This window comes from Sapajus apella, unplaced genomic scaffold, assembly GCF_009761245.1.
Source record: "Sapajus apella isolate SASKATOON/1434 unplaced genomic scaffold, GSC_monkey_1.0 scaffold124, whole genome shotgun sequence".
Taxonomy (NCBI): domain Eukaryota; kingdom Metazoa; phylum Chordata; class Mammalia; order Primates; family Cebidae; genus Sapajus; species Sapajus apella.
In genome coordinates, this window is record NW_022437064.1 from 3,417,209 (window position 1) to 3,426,323 (window position 9,115).

Consider the following 9,115-nt stretch of genomic DNA (forward strand, 5'->3'; position numbering starts at 1 on the left):
CTGGCAGGAGCAGAGGGGCAGGTGTCTGTGGAAACAGCCCAGAGCAGTGCCCCATCAGCCACCGAGTGCATCTATCAGCACATCATACTTAACTCTGGGAGAAGGTGATGTATGTGTTGGTTCAAGGAATATCTTCTATTTATTAATTTCTTTTAGAGAGTTTCAATGCATTTTAAACAGCATGATCTTTTCTTCAGATGAAATCTTACACAGAAAAACAGAATATTCGTCAAGAGAGAAGCTGTTCTGGGGGGGTTATATTCATCATCTCTAATCCCCCCGGTGGTCCTAGAGAAACATCTAGAACTGTACCAGCTATGTGAAGCTCAATATGACAACCTGTGACAGAGTCCAGTCCTTTTGCAGTAAAATGATAAACTGGAATCTAAAGATCTTGTGACCAGAACTCAGTTTTTCTGCTTCCTGGGCTTACACTTTTTCTGCTTTTTTTTTTTTTTTTTTAATATGGAATGCTTCACGAATTTGAGTGTCATTCTTGCGCAGGGGCCATGCTAATCTTCTCTATATCGTTCCAATTTTGGTATATGTGCTGCCAAAGTGAGCACTCTGCTACATTTTTTATCTTTCATTTCCCATGTGACTTGCAGCTGCCTCTCATGGGGTCTTATGGACATCTTATTATTTCTGAGTGGCAGCCCAAAGGTACTTCAAGTACTCACCTCCTTGGTGTCAGCCCTGACATTTGGCCTAGAGGTTAGGAAGGAAAACAGTAGCTCGGCTCGGCATGGCGTTACTCTGTATGGTTTACTGAACCTGCCGCTAGCGACTGACCCCTGTGAATCAGGTATGTGGTGGACCAGCCATGAATTTCTTTCTTTCTGAACTTTTCTTCAAGACTGTTACTTTTCAGTAGTCTAAGAATATTTTTTTATTCTTAGGACCTAAGAAATATTTTTATTGCCTTCAAATTGCTCCCAGGGGAGGTTATATCCAAGCTTGGCTTGGTCAGTAAAAGGGATAGAAGGGTAAAAGGAAATTCTAGGCAGGGGGAGCATCAAATACAGAGGCCTTAACGACTTGAGCAAGCATGGTATTACAGAAGCAGAAGCTGAATCACGAAGGGTTTTATAACTGTGCTAAGGAGTTCAGATTTTATCCTGAAGGCAGTGGAAAGCTATCAAAGATAAAAGCAAGCAGGGGAATGGTATCAACAGATTGTGATTTAGATGGGTCATGCTGTCAACAGTAGAAAATGAATGGGGACAAGGAGAGATTGAGGCAGGGACACCAGATAGGAGACTGTTATAGTAACTCGGGGAAAGATGATAGAGACCTGAACTAAGGCAGTGATAATTCAAATAAAGACGAGGAGATAGATTCCTAGGCATTAAGTATGCCTGTACTTAGGACACTCTCCAATGTGAACTGACTAGAAAGCTAGATTAAAGTGGCCAAAACAATTTTTGAGGGCATGAAAGAGAGTGTAGATTTCACATGTAATCTAGCTTCAGATTCAGTTTTAGGGAATATTGTAGAGCTTCTGGTTTTCCTATTGGGGCTGCCATGAATGGCTGGAGGAGCTGTGCACTAACACAATTTAAAAATATGCCATGATTATGGACCAGAATGTGTTTGAAGCCTCTTTGAGTTGTACAGTGCTTCAACTCTTCTGCCTATGGTTGTGCAAACGTAATTTTCCAAAGATAGTCTACACAGCTTCTTGAGAAATGTCATGTGAGGTATATAAGTCCTAGGATCTAATGTAAGACTGAAACAGTTATTGCTCTACACAGGTGCTGAGAGAGGTAAGAGAGGAATTCAGATGGCAACAGGCTCTCAGGCAGCTAGGGAAGGACCCCACAAGAAGGTCACATTAAGCCCTTTGTATCAAAACAGACTGAGGCAGAACTTTCATCGATATGGCACAGCTTGGAAACCAGTCCCAGTAGGGACACCCTACCATGGTGCCAAATTCAGGGGCTCAGAAAATGGACTGCAGAGGAATGTGGAAAAGTATCTAGATTGCTAAGCTCCTCCACAGCATCTGCTCCCAAAACCAAGAGTCCTTTTCTTTCCATTCTCTGTTTGGGAAAGGCTGAGATGCATTCACCTTCCTTTGCTTTACTGTAGCTAATACAGTTTGTAAGTCTTCTAGAAGTAGAAGACTTTTCTGTTTCTGAAATATGTGAAGTAAATAAATATGTGTACTTGCCCATTACCATACACAGTAGATATATTTCTGATAACTTGTAGATATACTACATACAAACCAAATTTTATATTTAGATAGTTTTTATTGTGGTGACATTCCAAAACTGCATAGCAATTGTAGTTCATTTAAATATTTATTTAGCATTTTAACCCAAGGTGGAAGTCTGTAAGAGAGGAAAATTGCAGATGAAAGTACACACACTGTGTTGGTTATAATGTCAGTGCTTGACACATGTATGTGCCTGACACATAGTAGACACTTGGTGAATGTTCACTGACTTCACAAATACATGAGTCTGTTCAACCAAGAGCTTCTACACAAGTTGTCATCACTAACGAGTCTGTGAAGTAGGTGTTGCTATCTCTGTTTTACATGAAAGAAAACAGAAGCTCAAAAATGTTAACTGACAAGTCCTCAAGGCAGAACTAATAAATAATGTGGCTGGAACATTAATTGAGATCTTTCGACTCTTTCCACTCTTTGGCAGCTTTTTGTAAAAGTTTTGTTCTGAATAATTCTGATTTTGCGAAAGCTACTGGAGAATCTTCTTATAAAAAAGAAAACCGTCCCCTCATTTATGTTTTGTAAATAAATAAAAAAATGGCAGGGGGAATTTTTCTATAGTGGGATTCCCATCTTATAAATGCATAAAACCCTAGTATCTGTTCATTTTGAAGATGGAATAATTGAGTACATGAAGCATATACAAATAGTTGATAGACACAGAAAGAGAAAAGGGAAAAGGGCAAAATACAAAAAAATCCACAAAATTTTGGCTTCTTAACTTCCCTATATTGTCCTGCTTATTGTTATCACTTCTTTCATTTTTAGCTAGTGTTACATAACACTTATTCCTTTTTTTGCTATCTGCTTTCAGATTGAAAGATTTATTTTCCAAAATTGTTATCCTAATTTGTTGGGTTGACTTGATAAACTGCCAAAATAGAAATTGGCCAGAGAAGAACAAACAGGATTCAAAAAATAAAATAAAAATAACAGGTGTTGAAAATGATGGATGGAAGGGGTCATGATTCACTGGGACTCTGAGGTTTCCTCAACACACAATCTAATGCAGTTGACCCTAATGTTGGGGGAAGCTGGTTTCATAGTGTCACCTCTCCAATATACCACAAAGAGTACACTCTGCCCATTTGTGGTTATTCAGGATTCCCACATGTCTCCCACCTGCATGGGGACCTCTTGGGCTAAAGTCAGCTCAAACCATCACATCCTCCCTTGGTGATCCCCACGGCTTCCACTGGAGATCATGTTCCTTGGTTCCTGTCCTAAACCAGCACTGAGCTTTGCACACTTGATGTCCTTTTCTCTCCTATCTTTTTTTAGGTGAGGGTGAACAGAAGTCGAAGGATCAGGTGCTGGCTACAGAACAGAGAGATCTGACAGAGAGGGTTTCCATCAGGATCAAAGGTGAACATAAACCAAAAATAAGGACGGCACCTTCACTGTCAGGGTCCTTTCAGACAATAAAACAAGATACATTTTTATAATCAGCAAACACCACTCAGGAAAATTTGTAGCAAGCAATGCACTATCTTAATTTGATTCCCTCAATCCTTACTTGACTGGGAAAGCGTCACCTCATGGACACAGGGCAGTGGATCTCTGCAACCTGGTCTCAGATAGCAATTTCCAAAAACTGCAGAAACCTCAATCTTGTCTTTGGTTAAATTTTTTCATTCAACCTGCTCTAATTCAGAGATCTTTTTCTTCATACTTTTTCTAAATCATTGAGTAGGAATTGATTAAATATCAGATTTTAAAATAAAAAATAAATTTGCTGGGGTTTTAGTTGATAAAAGAAGGTCTAATAAAATATAAATAAATACATGCATGCATGAAATTTTGGTGGAGGTGGCAATATACTCCCCAGCAAGTAAACTGCAAATTCACAATGGTGTTTACTGAAGTGCACTATTTTTAGAAAAGGCATGTCTAATAGAGCTTGGCTTTGAGAGCTGTGTGATCCAGGCTTTCATCGCTGTGAGTTGGAGAGGAGTTTGGCAAGCCCTGAGCGGGGAGAAATCACCACCAGGGCTTCTACTGCACGAACCTCCGCTCTTGTGACCAAACATAGCCTTGCTGCTTCAGGAAGGTTTGCATAAAAAGGGATTGATTTTCATTTGATTCTGCAAATGGACTGCCTGAGCTAGCCTGGTGGAAAGGAAGAGAATAAAAAGGGGAAAAAAATTCTTTGGCAGTTCTGGCCAGCTTCCAAATGCTTCAGGCTGCCAGCACAACTGGCTTAATCTGCTTCTTTAGAGCCGAAGACATGCTTAACTTTTCAAGGCCAGAAACTCAAGACTTAATGAGTGATCATCTAAAATTCTGAATCTTTTTCTGGTAAGAAACAAAAACAGAAAAGGAAAAAACAAGCTATTATTCTTAGACTTCTGCATTTAAATTTTTTTAAATTGCAGGAATGGTGGTCATTCTTCTTTACTTTGAAAACATTTTTTAAAATTGTAAAAATGCACAGCATCTATAAGAGAGAATCCTCTTGCATGTGTTGTTATTATATGATTGTGTTAAACTATTTAAGATGAGAAAATGTCTCTCTTTGAAATAAAGTTTGTTGAACTTAATATAAAATAATTGTTACTTCTTTGCAGACCATTTATCATGGGCAGGCATTAATTTCAGTTTAGTTACAAAGATGAAAGATCAATAAAACATATTCCCTATACTCAGGGACCCCGCAATCTAACAGGGGAAACACAAATTCATGAATATATAAGGATATGTCTTATAATTCTCATGCAGTGTGAAGACCATTATATGAAAAATACGGGCAAGATGTGAAGATAAGATAATGTAGCAACAAATTCAGCCTAGATAGACAGAAGTTGATTAAGGCTTCACATGGATATTAATGTTTGAGCTGGGCTTTAAGGAAATATTATCTAACAAGTGTTAGAAGTGAGACCAGGACTAAGTGAGGACATGTAAAGCACTTGCTAATGGTAAGGCCAGCTCTGTTCTGACAAGGGGGCTGGGCCCGACATAAGATTGCACAGCTCCTGCCTCCTGGTCAGAGCTCCACCAGGCTTCACCAGAACTGGAGCACTAGGCTTCTGACAGGGCTTCTTGCTTCACCTGTCACCCTTCCATTGAAGACTTTTCCTCCCAGAGTGTTAAGACTCAATCCTTTAATATATAAATCATTTCTTTCTTAAACACATATTTGCAGAGCACCTACTATATGTCAGGCACTCTACTAGATACTTGGAAGACACCAATAAACAAAACAGAAAACTGCCCTTGTTGAACTAATTCTGTAGCAGTGAGAGAGAGTCACACCATGCAAAAGCACAATAGATGAGTATAAACTAAAATTTATAGTATATTAAAAAGTAGTATTTTTTTAAAATGTGAAACTGGATCAGAAAGAGTGGAGTTGGGAGAAGGCTAAAATTTTAGATAGAGTGGTCAAGGTAGACTGCACTGAGGCGTTGGCCTTTAAGCATAGACTTGAAGGTGTTAGCCATGTGAGTAATTGGGGAAAAGAACAGCCAATACAGATGACAAAAATGTTTTCAAAAACAGCAAGAGGTCATTGTGACTGAAACAGGGAGCAAGGGAGAAAGAAATAGTCGGCTCATGAAGGATCAGGGTATTATAAAATATCTGGCTTGACTTGGTGGGAAATGGTTTTTGAGCAGAGAAATGACATGCTCTGATTTATACGTTAAAAGGAAACAACCTGGCTGACTTGAGAATAGGCTTTTGGAGAAAATGTTGAAATGGAGCATGCTTGAGAGATCGCATCAGTAACCAGGAGAGAGAAGAAAGAGGCTGAGAACAGGGGAATAAGCAGAGGAAGTGGGGTGAAGCAATGACAGTCTGGATATATTGTGAAGGCAGAACCAGTAGGATTTGCTGATGAATTGGCTGTGAGGTGAGAACGGAAGGAGTCAGTGATATTACCAAGGATTTTGGTCTAAGTGTCTGGAGGAATGGAGTTGCCATCCACTGAAATGGAAAAGGCTGCAGGTAAAACAGGCTTGGGGATAAGACAAGGAGATTAATATGGGGCATATTAAGTTTAGACACCCCAGCAGAAACAGAAATCTGGCTTTATGGGAGAGGTGAGAATGGGTATATTCATTTGAAAAATCACTGCTGTATAAATTGTACTGAGAGTCATGAGCCTGAGTGAAATCATAAAGTGAGTATTTATACAGAGAGAAGAAAAGATCATGTGCAGTTTTGATTTTCTGTTCCTGTGTTAGTTTACTGAGGGTAATGGCTTCCAGCTCCATCCATGTCCCTGAAAAGGGCACAATCTTATTCCTTTTTATGTCTGCATAGTATTTCAGTGTTTATGTACCACATTTTCTTTATCCAGTCTATCAGTGATTAGCATTTAAGTTGATTCCATGTCTTTGTGACTGTGAATAGTGCGACAGTGAACATAACAAGTGCATATTACTTTATAATTAAATAAATTATATTCCTTTGGTATATATACCTGGTAATGGGATCGCCAGGTCAAATGGCCCAATAGTGTATAAGCATTTCTTTTTCTCCACAACCTCACCAGTATCTGTTGTTTTTGACTTTTTAAATAATAGCCACTCTGACTGCAGTGAAAATGTATCTCACCGTGGTTTTGATTTGCATTTTTCTAGTGAGCAGTGATGTTGAGCTTTTTTGATGTGCTTTTTGGTTGGATGTGTGTCTTCTTTTGAGAAGTGTCTGTTCATGTTCTTTGCCCATTTTTTAAGGGTGTTGTTTTCTTTTCTTGTAAATTTGCTTAAGTTCCTTGTAGTCTCTGGATATTAGACCTTTGTAAGATGGATAGATTGCAAAAATTTTCTCCCATTCTGTAGGTTGTCTGTTTATTCTGATGATAGTTTCTTTTGCTGTACAGAAGCATTAGATCCCATTTGTCAATTTTTACTTTTGTTGTAATTGCTTTGGAGTTTTTGTCATAATCTTTTCCTGTTCCTAGGTACTGAATGCCTAGATTTTCTTCTAGAGTTTCCAGAGTTTTGGGTTTTATATTTAAGTCTTTAATCCATCTTGAGTTTATTTTTGTATTTGGTATAAGGAAAGGGTATAATTTCAATTTTCTGCATATGGCTAGTCAGTTATCCCAGCAACATTTATTAAGTAGGGAATTATTTCCACATTGCTTCTTTTCATGAAGTTTATTGAATATCAGATGATTATAGATGTAAGGTCTTATTTCTGAGTTCTCTATTAATTTTTTGATTTGCGTTTCTCTAATAATCAGTGATGATGAGCATTTTTTCATATGTTTGTTGGCCTCATATGTCTTCATTTGAAAAGTGTCTGTTCATATCCTTCTCCCACTTTTGGATGGGTTTATTTGTTTTTTTGTTTGTTTGTTTTTCTTATAAATCTGTTTTAGTTCTTTGTAGGTTCTGGATAGTAGCCCGATGTCAGATGGGTAGATTGCAAAAATTTATTACCATTCTGTTGGTTGCTGGTTCACTCTAATGATTGTTTCTTTTGCTGTACAGAAGCTCTGGAGTTTAATTAGGTCCCATTTGTCTATTTTGGCTTTTGTTGCCAATGCTTTTGGTGTTTTAGTTATGAAGTCCTTTCCTATGCCCTGAATGATTTTGCCTAGGTTTTCTTCTGGGGTTTTTATGGTATTAGGTCTTATGTTTAAGTTTTTAACCCAACTGGAGTTAATTTTAGTGTACAGTGTGAGGAAGGGGTCCAGTTTCTGCTTTCTGCATGTGGCTAGCCTGTTTCCCCAACACCATTTATTAAACCGGGAATCCTTTCCCCATTGCTTGTTTTTGTCAGGTTTGTCAAAGATCAGATGGTTGTAGTTGTGTGGCATTGCCTCCAAGGCCTCTATTCTGTTACATTGTTCTATATCTCTGTTTTGTTACCAGTACCATGCTGTTTTGATTACTGTAGCTTTGTAGTATAGTTTGAAATCAGGTAGTGTGATGTCTTTTTGTTTAGGATTGTCTTGGCTATGCGGTCTCTCTTTTGGTTCCATAAGAAGTTTAAGGTGGTTTTTTCCAGTTCTGTGAAGAAGGTCATTGGCAGCTTGATGGGGAGCGTTGAATCTATAAATAACTTTGGGCAGTATGGCCATTTTCATGATATTGATTCCTCCTAACCATGAGCATGGAAGGTTTCTCCATCTGTGTCTGCTCTTATTTCCTTGAGCAGTGGTTTGTAGTTTTCCTTGAAGAGGTCCTTTACATCCTTTGTTAGCTGTGTTCCTAGGTATTTTATTCTTTTTGTAGCAATTGTGAATGTGAGCTCTCTCATGATTTGGCTCTCTGTTAGTCTCTTATTGGTGTCTAGAAATGCTTGTGATTTCTGCACATTGATTTTGTGTCCTAAGACTTTACTGAAATTGCTTATCAGTTTAAGGAGACTTTGGGCTGAGATGATAGGGTCTTCTAAATATACAATCATGTCATCTGCAAATAGAGACAATTTGACTTTCCCTTTTCCTAATTGAATACCCTTTATTTTTTTTTTTCTTGCCTAATTACTCTGGCTAGAACTTCCAATAGTATATTGAATAGGAGTGGTGACAGAGGTCATCCTTGTCTAGTGCTGGATTTCAAAGGGAATGCTTCCAGTTTTTTGCACATTCGTTATGATATTGGCTATAGGTTTGTCATAAATATCTTTTATTATTTTGAGATATGTTCCATCAATACCCAGTTTATTGAGAGTTTTTAGCATAAAGAGCTGTTGAATTTTGTTGAAGGCCTTCTCTGCATCTATTGAGATAATCATGTGGTTTTTGTCTTTAGTTCTGTTTATGTGGTGGATTATGTTTATAGACTTGTGTATGTTGAACCAGCCTTGCGTCCCTGGAATGAAGCCTATTTAATCATGATGGATAAGCTTTTTGATGTGCTGTTGCAATTGGTTTGCCAGTATTTTATGGAAGATTTTTGCATCTATGTTCATCACAGT

General features: G+C 38.2%; 1 non-coding gene across 1 annotated transcript; it reads right to left on the bottom strand.

The window, feature by feature from the left end:
• Positions 1–459: 459 nt before the first annotated feature.
• LOC116539009 lies at positions 460–566 on the bottom strand. Its single transcript, XR_004263888.1, has one exon. It is a non-coding gene; the product is annotated as a U6 spliceosomal RNA (small nuclear RNA).
• Positions 567–9,115: the final 8,549 nt, after the last annotated feature.